The sequence below is a fragment of the Schistocerca americana genome, chromosome 7, assembly GCF_021461395.2.
Source record: "Schistocerca americana isolate TAMUIC-IGC-003095 chromosome 7, iqSchAmer2.1, whole genome shotgun sequence".
In the NCBI taxonomy this organism is placed as follows: domain Eukaryota; kingdom Metazoa; phylum Arthropoda; class Insecta; order Orthoptera; family Acrididae; genus Schistocerca; species Schistocerca americana.
Genome location: NC_060125.1, coordinates 216,231,449 through 216,248,687, shown reverse-complemented (window position 1 = coordinate 216,248,687; position 17,239 = coordinate 216,231,449). Strand labels below are relative to the sequence as shown.

Here is a 17,239-nt window from a genome sequence, read left to right as displayed (position 1 = left end):
AGGAGGAATATGGAACATATATTGTGTTCGAGTAAGCATTACAGGCCATCTGCTGTTTGTGACCCGCATAAAAATTTACAAGGACACCTGAGCAGCCTTCTTGGACTGTTTGCAGATGATGATGATGATGTTTACTGCCTGGTACACTTTCCAGATTAATGATACAAATTACCAGAGACCGCAAAACGCAGAATATATTTTTGTCAAAAATCATTTTTGTGAAATTGTTTGTAAATGATTAGATGCACAAATTTAAAATGTCGCTCTACATGAGTCACGACAAACAAAGTCTTAATTCTTTGAAACTGACTGTTAAAACAGTGAAGCTTACTGGCAGATTAAAACTGTGTGCTGGACCAAGACTCGAACTTGGGACCTTTGTCTTTTGCAGGCAAGTGCTCTACCAAACACGACTCATGACCGGTCCTCTCATCTTTAGTTCTGTCAGTACATCATCTACTACATTCCAAACTTCACAGAAGCTCTCCAGCAAAACTTGCAGAACTAGCACTTCTGGAAGACAGGAAATTGCAGAGACATGACCCTGCCACAGCACTTTCCCACAAAAACAAAGGTCCCGAGATCTAGTCTGGGTCCGGCACACAGTTTTAATCTGCCAGGAAGTTTCATATCAGCCCCCACTCCACTACAGAGTGAAAATTTCATTCTGTCGCACCCTCTGCTACAGAGTGAAAATTTCAGTGTTTATAGTGCACTTTTTGATTGGACTTTTGCAAAAACTTCAACAGTGGAACAATAAAAAGAATGAAGTCCTCAACATTAGTAACTACTAAAATTACCAAAAATATTCATGTTGATTCCTGTTGCAACTCAACTAATTTACTTGGCAGAGCTGAATAAACTGGAGACGAGAGTTAATTCTCGATTCTCATGGAAATGGGTGAGACGTGGGCTAGCCAGGCTCTCACATCAGGAGCGACCTGCTGATACAAGTACTGTCACCATAGCATGGAGCAGTTACCAGACAGTCCAGCCAAGCAGAGGGACCAGAACTGTAATATTATCAATGCAACAGAAATGCATGAGCTGCTGAGGTGTTGGCGACCTGATTGCTTCACATCCGAGCTATTACTCTACTGGGGCTTGTATGATGGAAATTGGTGCCAAGGCAAAACAAGGATGGGCCAAGCTTTTATAAACACTATTCATTTCTCAACAGAAGCATCCAGCCTGACAGCCGCCAGCTACAAGGGGAGGATCACAACGGACTTCAATGACATGAGTAAAAAAGCTGCCTCCACCGTATGCTGTTGCTGCTAGCTGTAATCCTACTGTTTGCACTGAGTCAATGCTGTTGACTTAGTGCCCTCCAAGCAGTAGCCCACTTGTGAGCCTATTTCAGCAGCTGCTTACCTCCTGCCCTGATGGTCTACTGCTCGGGTCTGGGACCGTGCAGTCACCACTGTGTGTGTGAGCAAACTCCTTGTTGTCCACCTGTACTTGCATGGGCATGCACTGTTGCTAAGAGCCACACACTTCCATGCTGGATCTAAGGTGTGATTCTGTGCGCCCCAGACGCCCTGACATGAGCTGCGTGGCTGCCACCATCCTGTGCAAAAGCAGTGTCGCAGGATGCCAAAGACTAATGACATCAGTGTCCTGCCATCATCACTTCAATGGCCAAGCAACACCACGGGTCAGCAGAGATGACGAGCTACTCACTGACTGCAGCAACTTCTCACCTTTCGTGTACAGCTTACGCTTTGGGGGGGTGTTTGCTTCTCCATGCATTCTCACAACTGTTGAAGTTTTCTGAGCAATAAAAATGTTTGTTTTAACAATGCTGTTTTCATGAAAAGACGACAGCCCAGTTCCACTTAGGAATTAAATTACGGATAACTTACATTGGAGCCATCACATGGGAAATGTTGTGTAGAAAGCAAACCAAAGACTGCATTTTACTGGTAGAAAGTTGGAGCCATCACATGTGAATGACAACATTTTACTCGCAGAAGACATAGAACAAATGTACAATGAAAAATCCATGGAATATGACAAAATTATGGAAATAATAGCTGCTACTCACCATATGGTAGAGATGCTGAGACACAGATAGGCACAACAAAAAGACTGTCAGAAAATAAGCTCTCAGCCAATGGGCCTGCATCACACACACACACACACACACACACAAATGCAACTCTCATACACATGGCCACAGTCTGGCTGTTGAGGCCAGACTGAGTGGCAGCACATGATGGGAGAAGCAACCAGATGCCAGATGGTGAGGGTAAGGAGGAGGCTGGGGCCGGGGAGAGGGAGTGGTAGCAGGTTAGTGGTGGGAGATGGTGAAGTGATGCTTGTGGGAGCATACAGGTATGAGGTGGAGAGGGGGTAGGGCAGCTAGGTAAGGTCCGGGAGGTTAGATGAAGGGGAGGGGAGGGGGTAGTGGAAAAGGAGGGAAGCAAAAAAGACAGTATCTTGGTGGAATAGAGGGCAGTGTAGTGTTGGAATGAGAATGAGGCTAGATAGGTATGGGCAATGACTAACGAAGGTTGATGCCAGAAGGGTTATGGGGGTGTAGGATGGAATTCCCACATGCAAAATTCAGAAAGGCTGGTGTTGGTGGGATCAAGGTGACATGGGCTGTGAAGCAGTCATTGAAATGAAGAACGCCGTGTTGGCCAATGTGCTCAGGAACGGAGTGATCCAGTGTTTTTAGGCCAGTTTGTTGGTATCTACCCAGGTGGACAGACAGCTTGTTGGTTGTCATGTCCACGTAGAATGCAACACAGTTGCAGCTTAGCTTGTAGATCACATCACTGGAACACAATGGCTGCAGCTTAGCTTGTAGATCATATGACTGGTTTCTCAGGTAGCCCTGCACTTGATGGTATAGGTGATGGCTTGTGACTGGACTCTAGTAGCTGGTGGTGGGAGAATGAATGGGACAGGTCTTGCATCTAGGCCTATTACAGAGATGTGATTTATGAGACAAGGAGTTGGGAGCAGAGGTTGTGTAGGGATGGACAAGGATATTGTGCAGGTTCATGCTCATTTCAGGGCGTGACAAGAGGTAGTTAAAACCATGGCAGAGAATGTGATTCAGTTGCTGCAATCCTTTGTGAGTCACGAGTGGAATGTTCCTCTGGGCCAGATGGAGGGGACTTTGGGATATGGTAATTGACTAGATAAGCCAAGGGGGATCTGTTTTTGTACAATGCTGGGATGGTATTTACAGTCTGTGAAGGCCTCAGTGAGACCTTTGGTGTATTTTGAGAGGGGCTGCTTGTCACTGAAGATGCAACAGCCGCAGGTGGTTAGACTGTATGGGAGGGATTCCTCGGTACAGAATGGGTGGCAGCTGTGAAGTGAAGGTATTGCTGGGGGTTGGTAGGTTTGATATGGACGGAGATACTGATGTATCCACCTTTGAGGTGGAGGTCAACATCGAGGAAACTGACTTGTTGGGTTGAGTAGGACCAGGTGAACTGAATGGGGAAAAGGTGTTGAGGTTCTGGATGAATTTGGGTAGGATGTCCTCACCCTACGTCAGATCAAGGAGATGTCATCAATGGATCTGAACCACTTGATGGGTTTGGAATTGTGTGTGTTAAAGAAAGATTCCTCTAAATGGCCAGTGAACAGGCTGGCATAGGATGGTGCCATGCGGGTGCCCATAGCCATACCCCAGATTTGTTTGCAGTTGATGCCTTCAAAGGAGAAGTCATTGTGGGTGAGGATATAGTTGGCCATGGCAACTAGGAAGGAGGTTGTAGGTGTGAATCCGTTGGGCATTATGAAAGGTAGTGTTTAACAGCGGTAAGCTCACGCGCATTAGAGATGTTAGTGTAAAGGGAGATGGCATCAATGGTGAGGAGCAAGGCACCATGTTGTAAAGGAACAGGAACTATGGGGAGTCGGTGGAGTGAATGGCTGATATTTTTATACAGGACGGTATGTTGCAGGTAATAAACTGAAGGTGTTGGTCTATGGGAGCAGAGACTCTTTCAGTGAGGGCGCAACAACCGACCACAATTGGCCATCCTGGCTGTTTGGGTTTATGGACTAAGGAATCATGTAGAAGGTAGGAGAGTGGGTAGTAGTGCAGGTGATTTTTTTTTTTGGGGGGGGGGGGGGGATGGATTCCAGGGAGAGGTTCTGGGGTGGGCAGAAGCTATGAGGAGAGATTGGAGATAATGCTGGATTTCTGGAATGGGGTCACTGTGGCAGGTAGATGAATCTGGCAAAGTCTCTCTGTCAGGTAATCCTTGCAGTCCAAAACAACAGTTTTGCTTTGTCTGCAGGTAGGATGATAATGTAGGGATCAGTTTCTAGGCAGTACATTGTGTTTCTTTCCGTGAATGTAAGATTAGTTTGCATGTTGAGGAGTTATGGTGAGATAAGGTTAGAGGTCAAGAAATTCTGGAAAGTTAATGGGGTGATCTGGGTCAGTGGGCGTGAATCACAGATGGACGGAGGAGTGAACTGAGTCAGGCAGGGTTTAACACTGTCCTACCCATTATCCTTCTCACCCCTCCCACAGTGATATTCTGCTGCCCACAGAACCTACATAACATTGTCCATCCCTACACAACCTCTGCGCCTAACCCCTTGCCTCATGGATCATATCCCTGTAAGAGATCTAGATGCAAGACCTGTCCCATTCATTCTCTCGCCACCACCTACTCCAGTCCAGTCACAAGCATCACCTATCCCACCAAAGGCAGGGCTACTTGTGGAAACCACTCATGTGACCTACAAGCACCAGTCATGTGACCTACGAGCTAAGCTGCAAGCACTGTGCTGCATTCTATGTTGGCATGACAACCAACAAGATGCCTGTGTGCATGAATGACCACCAACTGCGGCTAAGACACAGCTGGACCATCCCGTTGCTAAGCATGCTGCCCAACATTTCAATGACTGCTTCAGGACCCATAACATCTGGATCCTTCTCACCAACACCAGCTTTTCTGAACTGTGTTGGTGGGAACTTACCTGCAATATATCCTACACTCCAGTTAACTCTCCTGGCCTCAACCTTTGTTAGTCATTTTCCTTATCTTGCCCCTTCCGTGTTGCCATTCCAACGCTACACAACCCTCTATTCCACCAAAACATCCAGTCTCTTTACTTTTTTCCTTTTCCGCTACCCGCCTGTCTAACAGTGACTACACCTAGATGCCCTTATGTCTCTCCACCTCATCCCTGTATGCTCCCACATGCAGCACTTTACTATACACCACCCCTACCCTGACACTCCCCCTCACTGCTCCAGCCTCCTCCTTACCTCCACCACCCAGTTGCTTCTCCCTACAAGCGCTGCCGCTCACAGTCTGGCCTCAGCAGCCAGAAACTCTGTGTGCGCGCGCGTGCGAATAGTCTTTTTTGTTGTGCCTATCTGCAATTCAACATCACCTCTACAGAATCTCTACTATATGGTGAGTAGCAACTATTCTTTTCATGATTTTGCCATAGAACCAATCTACTGAAGATACTGCCTACATTATGGTTGTCCTTCCTGTTCTGCAGTGGCACAGCAGAATATAGGGATCCTTACCATATAGGATTGACAAAGGCATTGAGAAAGATAAAAGATGGGTAGACAGGTATGTACTATCAGGAAATCGGGGGGGGGGGGGGGGGGGGCTGGGGGGGGGGGGCTGGGGGGGGGGGTTACAATTACTCCATATGTACTTCACCTGAAGTTTCCAAGTACACATTGAATCTGCAACACAATAATATCTACATGACAGACACAGAAACTCAAGTATTAAATAAATGTTGCATTAATATGATGATGATACTACAAAAGTTCCATTGGCCACTATAATCATCCCCTTCCAATAAATAAAAATCTATGGCCTATGAACTAAAACAGATTATAAAGAACAAAGCAAACTTAATTTTTAAATTAAAATATTTTGGAAGGCAGCTCAATCATGCAGAAGAACCAGTAACTTTCTCCATGACACAGGTAGGTTACTGCACAACCAACAGAATGTCCAGTGCACAGTAGACGCAAGGTGAGGTGTGGTTGGCCCAGCAAACAGAAGGAGAGCATGCTAGATTCAGCATATATCACTGTAGCAATTCTCGATACATGTTCTGTGTTTTTAATTGTGTTGTCAATGTACTACCCCTCCCATTGTAGGAGTGCACCCTATGCCCTGTCATGAACTTCTTCCAGGTTATACCTGTATACATTTTTTCCACTGTCATTGTAGTTTATTTTATACAATCCAGACTCACTGCATTTGTCACATTTTCATCAACTTTTGTGGGGTAACAAATTTCCTAGGCTACTTGGCGTGAAGGCCTATAGAGACATTAGCTTTCTTGATGTTGTGAGTGATGCTTTCAGAATGTGAACTACTATATGTGAAAACTTCTATTATTCTGATGCACACCTGGCCATGTACTTTTTCTATCTTCAATTTTCTTCTACATTTTGATGATATGGGTACCCATGTATCCCTTTGCAAGGTCTCAGCAAAATTTGAATGTCTTTCTTGATATCACCCTCATCCAAAGGTAAACTTCAAGGTTCTGTGTATCACAGATCTGAAGAATCCGTACTTCTGTTTTAGGGGACAACATGATTTCATTAATGATCACATCGGTGTTGGGTGGTTTCTTGCCTCCCGTCATTATTAGTATTAGAAAGTTCAGAATTATGTTTTTTTTTTTTTCTTTTGTAGTTAACTATGAAGTTAATTTTAGGGTAAATTGCTGTCATCTTCCTAGTGACTTCTTTTAGTTCATCAGCATTACAAAAAATGTGACTAAGAAAGTACATAATAAACAGCAACAATTGTGAAAAAATTTATAAGCGAAAACCAAAAGTTCTACATCTACATCTATACTTTGCAAACCACCGTGAACTGCATGCAAGAAGGTACGTCCTATTGTACCAGTTATTAGGGGCTTCTTCCCATTCACTCACATATGGTGTGCGGAAAGAATGATTGTTATGCACTGTTAGCTGCAACATGCAGAAGACATGCCTTTTCAACATGCAGAAGACATGCCTTGTTGGCCCTCCACATCTTCACGATTTTGATTGAGATGAACTCACACTGCAGTGTTCTTTGGCATGCAGTGTAGAAGTTGGGACAGAAACAGTTATGTAAAAAATTTGTGAAATTCCCTTTTTTTTTTGTTTATATGTAAAAGCAGACTTCAGAATTTCCATAGTATGAGATCACGTGTGCAAGATTCATGTGTTGACAAACTCCAGATTCACGTGTTTACTGTTCATGTTGCTTCTACATTGTTTTTCACTGATTGTGTCAATACCTGTTTGCACTGTGATTTCTTGTGAAATTTCAAACATTCATGAGTGCCGCAATAAACTTGCGCCATTATAGTCAACTGTATATTTGAATTTATTGGTGCTTTTAAAATATTTGAGAACAGTAGGCCTATGCTCATTCAAAATAATTCTCTAATTTCATTGCAGAATTACTTGAGAAATAAGTTGCTTTTGAGAATATTTGGACGCTTCACAACACAAGTGTTTTAGATAACTTATTTCGTAACAAATCAGCATTTGTGATTCACAGTTACTGCCAAAGAACAGAGCACCCCAATTTTCAGTGTATCCACACAAATCAACATGCATTTCTGAGAATTTTTGGAAGTTACTATCGTCCTGTGCATATTCTAATTTATAGTAAACAGGTGTTTGTGTTTTGAGTTCTATAGCAGATATTGTAACTAATATATTGGTTACACCTAGCTTTTCCCTTAAAGAGGAATATACATTATCTACATTTATCGTAAATTAAGTCTATTTTCTACTTTTCTAACATCTACAATCGACCACAAAAACTAGTAATTTTTACCATTATTTTTCTGTTGACTTAATAGACATCTCTATTTATGTTATTTACTTTAATTCTTATACGGAATTAGTAATTTTTTTAGCTCAACAGAGCAAAAGATTGGCGCTTTCAGAGGGCGCTACGTCACCGACGCAGCTGGTAGTCTCGCCAGCAGGCTTGGTTTAAAGTTATTTGTTACTGGCCTGTAATACAGGGCACCAGCCAAAATGCAGCCCCACTGTAAATGCTTTTCTCGAAGACGGGTTGAGTTGGTTGAAATTTGTGAGCAACTGGAAATAGCTCTGACTATTTTCATATTATTGACAGCTGCTGCAAATGGGTATGTTGGAAGAGCTTTTGAGAGTTGAGTATCTGTGGTACTGATACTAAAAGTACCTCTAGTACTATCCTCTCCTGTGGATCCTGTCTCCTCTGCAGAAAGTATGAGATCTGTCATTACTCATCCACTTGACTGCGAGTGGCATTTCCATGGTAAATCTGTGTGTCCCGTACAGAGTGGATGGGAAGGAGGGAGGGCTCAGGGTGTTATACGAATGCCCATAACCAACAAGTTCGAGGTGCTGTCTTTCACTGAAATTGAACCAGTGGGACTCACTTCACCTGTTTTGGGATGAGAAAGGGTAGGGTCTATTAATTATTGACAGTTTAAATGTACAGAGAATGATGGTACCCCTTTACGGAAATGGCAGCAAGGGACACCATGTGCACTCAGTGTGTACGTCTGGGGATCTCACTCAACAAGTTAAAGAGGCTGTTTTGGCAGCCACTGTGGGAACAGGGTAAAACCAACTGCGGATTGTGGTGCACGTTTGAACAAATGATGCCTGTCGTCTGGGCTGCGATGTCATACTTGGGTCATCCCAGCAACTGGCAGAGATGGTTGAGAAGACCAGCCCTGTGCATGTAGTTTCAATGAAGCTCACAATTTGCAGCCTTGTCATCAGAACTGATCATAGTCCCTTGGTTCTCATTCAGGTGGCAAGACTGAACTAGAGATTTTGAAGATTCTGTGACAAGCTATACTGTAACTTCCTGGACTTGCACTATAGGGTTGAGAAAAATAGGGTTCCCCTAAATGGCTCTGGTGCGCCCTAGACATCGGAGGCCGCTACACAGGTAGCTAACTGAGTGTGTGGGGTGCTCGCACGGGTGGGAGTATTAAAATCCTAATTGTTAACTGCCAAAGCATTCACAGCAAAGTGCCAGAGTTCAAAGTGCTACTTGAAAGCAGTGAAGCTCACATGAAACTTGGTAGAGGAAGATGGTTGGAACCCGAAATTGATAGCCGTGATATTTTTGGGAAAATTTAAGTGTATATCGAAAGGATAGGCTAAGGGGTAGTGGTAATAGTGTATTTGTAGCAGTACACAAGAAACTCAAATCCACTGAGATAGAAATTGAAGCTGCATGTGAGATTGACTGGACAAGACTCAGTATCAGAGGTGGGCACAAAATGATAAATGGATTCTTCTATTGCCCCACTCATCTCCTGATGTAACCGAAAACCTTAGAGCAGATCTCCGTTCGCTTCTTTGAACGTTTCCCAATGATAAATGCAATCATCAGAGGAGACTTTTAATCGTGCAACAAACAAATGGGAAAATTACAGTTTCTTCAGTGGTGGGCTTTATAAAGACATTCTCTGAAACATTACTAAATGCCTTCTCTGAAAACTACCTAGAACAGATAGTTCAGAACCCAACTCACAATGGAAATATATTGGATCTAATGGCAACAAGTGGACTTGACCTCTTTCAAGGACATCCACATTGAAACTGTTATCACTGACCATGATGCAGTGTGGTTGTGGCAACAATGACTACCTAAGTACAATAATTAAAACAAGCAAAAAGATACATATGTTCAGTAAATTACACAAAAAATCAGTAGTTTCATATCTCAATGACGAACTTCAAACTTTCAGCACAGGGAAGAAACATGTAGATGAATACTGGCTCAAGTTTAAAAGAATTCTTGAACATGCACTGCATAGATATGTACTCAGTACAATAGTTCATAATGGAAGGGACCCTCTATAGTATTCAGCCACTGTAAAGTAACTTCTAAAGAAACAGGAATTACTACATGAAGTGTAAAACAAAGAATAGGACTACAGAGATGTGAATGAAATGCATTTGATTGTCAAGCAAGCAATTCGTGAAGCCTTCAATGACTGTAGCAGAATAGTATTGAACCAACTTTCACAAAACACATAGAAATTCTGGTCACTTGCAAAGGCCGCTGGTGGCACCAAAATTCGTGTCCAGTCCTTAGTGAATGACAAACTGAAACTGAGAGCAGCAAAGCTACAGGTAAAATGCTTAATTCTGCTTTCAAATGTTCCTTTACAAAGGAAAACCCAGAAAAACTGCTCCAATTTAATCCCTGGACCACTAAAAAGCTGAAGAAAATTAGTATTAGTGTTACTGGTGTTGACAAACAGCTGAAACCATTAAAACTGAACAAAGCTACAGGACCCGATGGGATCTTTATCAGTTTCTATATTGAATTGGCAGCTGAGTTAGCCCCTTTCTAACTACACTGAAGAGCCAAAGAAACTGGTACACCTGCCTAATATCGTGTAGGGACTCCATGAGCACACAGAAGTGCCATAACACGATGTGGCATGGACTTGACTAATGTCTGAAGTAGTGCTGGAGAGAACTGACACCATGAATCCTGCAGGACTGTCCATAAGAGTATGAAGGGGTGGAGATCTCTTCTGAACAGCATGTCGCAAGGCATCACAGATATGGTCAATAATGTTCATGTATGGGGAGTTTGGTGGCCAGCGGAAGTTTTTAAACTAAGGAGAGTGTTCCTGGAGCCACTCTATAGCTATTCTGGACATGTAGTGCAAAGCACTGTCCTGCTGGAATTGCCAAAGTCTGTCAGAATACACAATGGACATAAATGGATGCAGGTGATCAAGAGAAGATGCTTACGTATGTGTCACCTGTCAGTCATATCTAGACATATCAAGGGTCCAATATCACTCCAATGCACATGTCCAACACCATTACAGAGCCTCCACTAGCTTGAACAGTCCCCTGCTGACAAGCAGGGGACATGGATTCATGGGGTTGTCTCCATACCCACGCATGTCCATCCGGTCAATACAATTTGAAATGAGACTCATCCGATCAGGCAACATGTTTCCAGTCATCAACAGTCCTACGTCAGTGTTGATGGACGCAGGCAAGGTGTAAAGCTGTGTGTTGTGCAGTCATCAAGGTTACACGAGTGGGCCTTCCATTCCGAAAGCCCATGTCAATGATATCTTGTTGAATGGTTCGCATGCTGATACTTGTTGATTGCCCAGCACCGAAACCTGCAACCATCTGCAGAAGCATTGCACATCTGTCGCATTGAACGATTCTCTTTAGTCGTCGTCGGTCCTGTTCTTGCAGGATCTTTTTCCGGCTGCAGCGATGTCTGAGATTTGATGTTTTACCAGATTCCTGACATTCACAGTACACTCCTGGAATGGTCGTACAAGAAAATTCCCACTTCATCGCTACCTCAGAGACGCTGTGTCCCACCGCTCGTGCATCGACTATAACACTACGTTCAAACCCACTTAAATCCTGATAACATATCGCTGTATTTGAATATGCATACCTATACCAGTTTCTTTGGTGCTTCAGTGTATAATCTATTGTAGATCCCTCGAACAAACAACTGTGCCCATTATTTGGAAGACAGAGCAGGTCACACTCTTCTACAAGAATGGTGGTAAAAGTGATCCACAAAACAACCATCCAATATTCCCAACATCAATCTGTTGTAGAATCTTAGAACATATCTGAGCTCAAACATAATGAGGTATCTCAAAATGAATGACCTCCTCCATGCTAACCAGCATGAGTTCTGAAAACATTGATCACATCAAACAAAAATTCACTCTTTTCTCACATGACCTACCGAAAGCTTTGGATCAAGGCACTCAAGTACCTGCAGTATTTCTTGATTTCCAAAAAAAGCATTTGCCTGAGTACCACACCTAAGCTTACTGTCGAAGTACGATCATATGGGGTATCAAGCAAAATTTGTGACTCAACTGAAGACTTTTTGATAGATAAGATGCAGCATGTTATCTTGGACGGAGAGTCATTGTAAGATGCAAAAGTAGCTTCAGGTGTACCCAGGGAAGGGTGTTGGGACCCCTGTTGTTTATGTTATAGATTGAGGATCTTGCAGACAATATTAATAGTAACCTCAGGCTTTCAGCAGATGACTCAGTTACATGTAGTGAACTACTGACAGAAAGAAGATACATAAATATTCAGTCAGATCTTGATAAGATTTCAAAGTGGTGCAAAGATAGGCAACTTGTTTAAATATGCATAATTTGCACTTCACACAACAAAAGAACATAGTACTGTATGACTATAATATCAATTAATATCAATTAGACACATATGGAATCAGCCGATTCATATAAATACCTGGCTGTAGTACTTTATGGGGATACGAAATGGAATGTTCACATAGAGTCAGTTGTGGGTAAAACATTTGGCAGACTTCAGTTTATTGGTGGAATAATGGGGAAGTGCAAATCAGTCTACAAAGGAGATTGCTTGCAAATCACTCATGCAACCCATTCTAGAATATTGCTTAAGTGTGTGGGTCTCATACCAAACAGGACTAACAGGGGATAGTGAATGTATACATAGAAGGGTGGCACGAATTGTCACAGGTTTGTTTTATTCATAGAAAGATTCAGAGACATGCTGAAGAAGCTGAATTGGTGGACTCTTGAAAATAGATGTAAACTACCATGCGGACATTTAACCAAGTTTCAATAACTGGCTTTAAATGATGACTAGGGATATACTACAATCTCCTATACATCGCTCACATACGGATCATGAGAACATGTTTTGGAAAGGTCTTTGATGTGCAGCAGCATGAACGCTGCATTTTTTCATGTTACGGAGGTATAAATTCGATTTCCACCAAACACTGCATGTTACTTTCTGAAGCAATGAAATCGAGACTGTGGCGCGCTTTTGTAAGGCAGTCATAGCTCATGTCACGTGATCTCGCCAGCTGATGACAGCATAGGACACGTGATGTGGTCAACCAATAGCAAGATTGCTCTTAAGTAGAACGAACGCACAAAAAAGAAGAGTTAATGGTTTAAATTAACACACATAGTGTTGCTACAAGAAAGACAAAGCTTTCACAAATATTATTGGTCTCGAAGATTAATAAGCTGCAAGAGAAGCTAAGCTTCCACATATAATGTGGATCTTTTTGCGCGTGTTACACTTTAAGATACATCACACAAATGTGCCAGTGAAATTTTTAATAACAACGTAAATGTCTGATCTTCTGGGCTTGAAATTCTTCTAGATGGTTGTCCTCAAAGAGTTGATTTTTAAATAAGAGTCAAACACCCTGTGATTTAAGAAATTCATCGTAAGTTCTCGCACATATGGTAGTTCATCTTGCGTAAAAGGAAATTTACTTTGAAAGTAACATTTTTCAAACCTCCATTCAAAATATTTTCCCGTGACGTGTTAGAAATTGGTTCATTTCAGCAGTTGCCAGAGCACGCCAGATAACAGGCGTCACTGCGCCTGTGCAGCTACGATGGTGCAGGAAGCCCACATGTTCGTACGTGTAAAACATAAAAAGATCTTGTATTATGTCATAAAAGAAACAAGACATCAAAGGGCACTTCAAGAACATCGGAATTTCGTAAACCATACTAAAATGCATAATTTGGCTTAAAGTGCACAATCCTATGTCCAGATTCAGATATAAATTCTCTTGAGTACCTGTACTGTATTTCATGTTTGGTTATTTATTATGGCATAATGCCATACGAACTAGAAGATGGAAAACGTGCACATGAAAGAAAGCGAACAGTTGAAACTAGCCAACGGTGTGAAATTAAACACTTCGTTTCAAATAAATTGACTGCCTCAGTGCAGAAGATTAATAAAAGCCAAATCTCTTTAGCAAACCGACAAAAATAACTTCATTGTTCTGCAAGGCGATTAATGATTGACTGTCAAAAAGGTGGAAATAAAACCTGGAACTAACAACATATTTTAGCCTTCCGTAATTATGTGAACGTATTTTAATTCATTTGGTAGATACTGGCCACAGAAATCGGTTTTGTTTTCATTTAATGTGAGAGTGTAAACGAAGAGGAAACAGCAACATCACTGGAGACTACCCACCTCCCCACTACAACTCGGACCGCTATGTGCATCAGGTCCGGATCTACGATATTTCCGAACTGGAGTAGTTTAGATAGTGGCGGCCAGCCACACATCTGTAGCCAGAAGCGGGAGAAGCTACTACTCATTCGCGACTCAACTGCGCATGCACAAGAGCCCAACCGCAACTGCTCAAATGAATCTAATGTAAACAGCTGTCACATCATGCTCATCAGAGGCAATTTGTTGTTACGAAGCACTGCATATTCTTCCTAAAGCCTTTGACACACTTTGGTTGGCAGACGCTTGTATGAGCACTGTTTTGTTGTTGTATATGGCGCATTTCCTTTGCTTCTTGCTGGCCAGGGTAGTTGACTTACACCTTCTAGAGCACGTTGGGTGGCACGGGATACATGCGGACGTGCATTGTCCTGTTGGAACAGCAAGTTCCCTTGCCGGTCTAGGAATGGTAGAACGATGGGTTCGATGACGGTTTGGATGTACCGTGCACTATTCAGTGTCCCCTCGACGATCACCAGTGGTGTACGGCCAGTGTAGGAGATCGCTCCCCACACCATGATGCCGGGTGTTGGCCCTGTGTGCCTCGGTCGTATGCAGTCCTGATTGTGGCACTCACCTGCACGGCGCCAAACATGCATACGACCATCATTGGCACCAAGTCAGAAGCGACTCTCATCGCTGAAGACGACACGTCTCCATTCGTTCCTCCATTCACGCCTGTCGCGACACCACTGGAGGCGGGCTGCACGATGTTGGGGCGTGAGCGGAAGACGGCCTAACGGTGTGCGGGACCGTAGCCCAGCTTCATGGAGACGGTTGCGAATGGTCCTCGCCGATACCCCAGGAGCAACAGTGTCCCTAATTTGCTGGGAAGTGGCGGTGCGGTCCCCTACGGCACTGCGTAGGATCCTACGGTCTTGGCGTGCATCCGTGCGTCGCTGCAGTCCGGTCCCAGGTCGACGGGCACGTGCACCTTCCGCCGACCACTGGCGACAACATCGATGTACTGTGGAGACCTCACGCCCCACGTGTTGAGCAATTCGGCGGTACGTCCACCCGGCCTCCCGCATGCCCACTATACGCCCTCGCTCAAAGTCAGTCAACTGCACATACGGTTCACGTCCACGCTGTCGCGGCATGCTACCAGTGTTAAAGACTGCGATGGAGCTCCGTATGCCACGGCAAACTGGCTGACACTGACGGCGGCGGTGCACAAATGCTGCGCAGCTAGCGCCATTCGACGGCCAACACCGCGGTTCCTGGTGTGTCTGCTGTACCGTGCGTGTGATCATTGCTTGTACAGCCCTCTCGCAGTGTCCAGAGCAAGTATGGTGGGTCTGACACACCGGTGTCAATGTGTTCTTTTTTCCATTTCCAGGAGTGTAATATGGTGAATATTTGTAATTAAGTCTGGTATGAATTTTAAGTGTTGCCACGACTTTTTATCCAATCCATGTAAATTAAGCTATATAGCTAGTTTTATTCACAAAACCTAAGTCTTCAGATTCAAATCTGCTCTTTCTATTTAAATAAAATAAAACTGCAACCACTGAATGTCGTTTTCTCTCTGGTATTTCAGTCTGGTTTACAAAGAACAAATCTGCATTACTGACTCCGGCCTCAACCATTAAACTTTCATAGTTCTGAGTAACCTCAAATCATTAAAATCAAATACTTCCATTTTTTGTTTCCACTGCTAATTTTTTTTCTACATAAGCATCTTCCCAAAAAATAAATAAATAAATAAATTTGAACAATTTAACTGCACTCTTCTTATCCTGAGTTTTGTAAGTATGCTGAAAAAGTAATTAAAAGATCTACACTGTGCATACTCAGATGTTTGCCATTCCTAAACTCAATTGCGGAATACTGGCTTTGACTTGACAGCAAATAACAATATTAAACACTAAATCCCTTTTTCCCAGAGAAATGGAAACTGAAACCAGTCTTTTGTTTAGGAATTATCAACTGATGAAATGTATCATATTTCGAAGGTTAAAACATCATTCCCAAAAAGGCAACTTATGGCCCCTGTAGTGAACCAGAAGCAGCTAATTGCACAAAATATAAAAAAAAAAGGTAACACAGAAAAGACAGTACAAAGGGGCTTATGTCTTTTACTGTGTGAACATGTTATCTTATGGAAGGAATTTGGGCCTGGGGCCAGTGAGTTTTAAAGGCAAAAAACATACACTGACAGTATCAAAACCAATATTTTTACGAAGCCAAAATGTAGAATATGAAGTACTGAATCTTCAAAAATGTATTTTATCATCTGGTTACAGCAATAAGATGGTATTTTTCTGCCTTTCTCCTAAAGAAATTGAAAATTAGAACAAAACCAGTAAAAAAAATTAAGGCTCTTTTGAATGAAATATGCGATTTCACAACACTAATGAATCTCAACTTTTACCGAACTGAAGAGATATCATCACATAGGTTACACTCTTTCACATATCACCACTGTCTCTGCCTGCTGAGAGGCCAGTATGGTCTCGGCAGCCAGAGACAGTTGTTTGTGAACTTATAGTTATTGGTGTCCAACGACAAGAACAGGAAACATGTTGCACAAAATAACACTCTCTCATACATAAGGTGTAGTAGGTTATTTGATTGAAATTACTCATGAGACACTACTAAACACACTACTTATGAACATTACAGGGTGATGATAATTAAACTTTCAAAACATTGTAGAAATAACATCACTGGTCAGAATGACTTCAAATTGCAACAGAATATTATCAGAGAAGGGAGAAAAAGTATGGCAGAAGGGGGGAAAAAATGTGAAAACTGATCAACAGATGGCACTGTGTGTCAAGAATACATAAATGAAAACACCTGTCGCGCGCGACCGTGGCCCACTGAAGTTGGTACAAACACGTCAGGTACAAGGCTTTTACTTCTTTCGCGCCACGGTGTTCGCCATGACTGTCTCAATGCAGGATAGCGCTCTGCTTGTAAAGCTGTATTACAAGAATGATGGCTGTGCACATGTTGCTCTGCAGATGTTCCGGACACTTAAGGGTTTGAAAAAAGGTGTGGGTCCGATGACTGCCATGGGTTTGGAGAACATTATTCCGAAATTCGAAAAGATGAGTTCTTTTGGTGTGCAACCCGGTAGAGGCAGTAAACAAATTGATTCGACGTCAATGAAAGCAGTGGCAACAGCAATGCAGGAGGAGATGAGTGGTGATGTGCAAACGTGAAGTGCATGGAGAATTGCCCAAACAT

The 17,239-nt window shown here is 42.9% G+C and overlaps 1 protein-coding gene across 1 annotated transcript in view; it reads right to left on the bottom strand.

Annotated features, from left to right (window-relative positions):
- Nucleotides 1–17,239, bottom strand: part of LOC124621812 (B-box type zinc finger protein ncl-1-like) — a 151,022-nt gene that overhangs the window by 8,038 nt on the left and 125,745 nt on the right. The gene's annotated exons all lie outside the window — the stretch shown is intronic.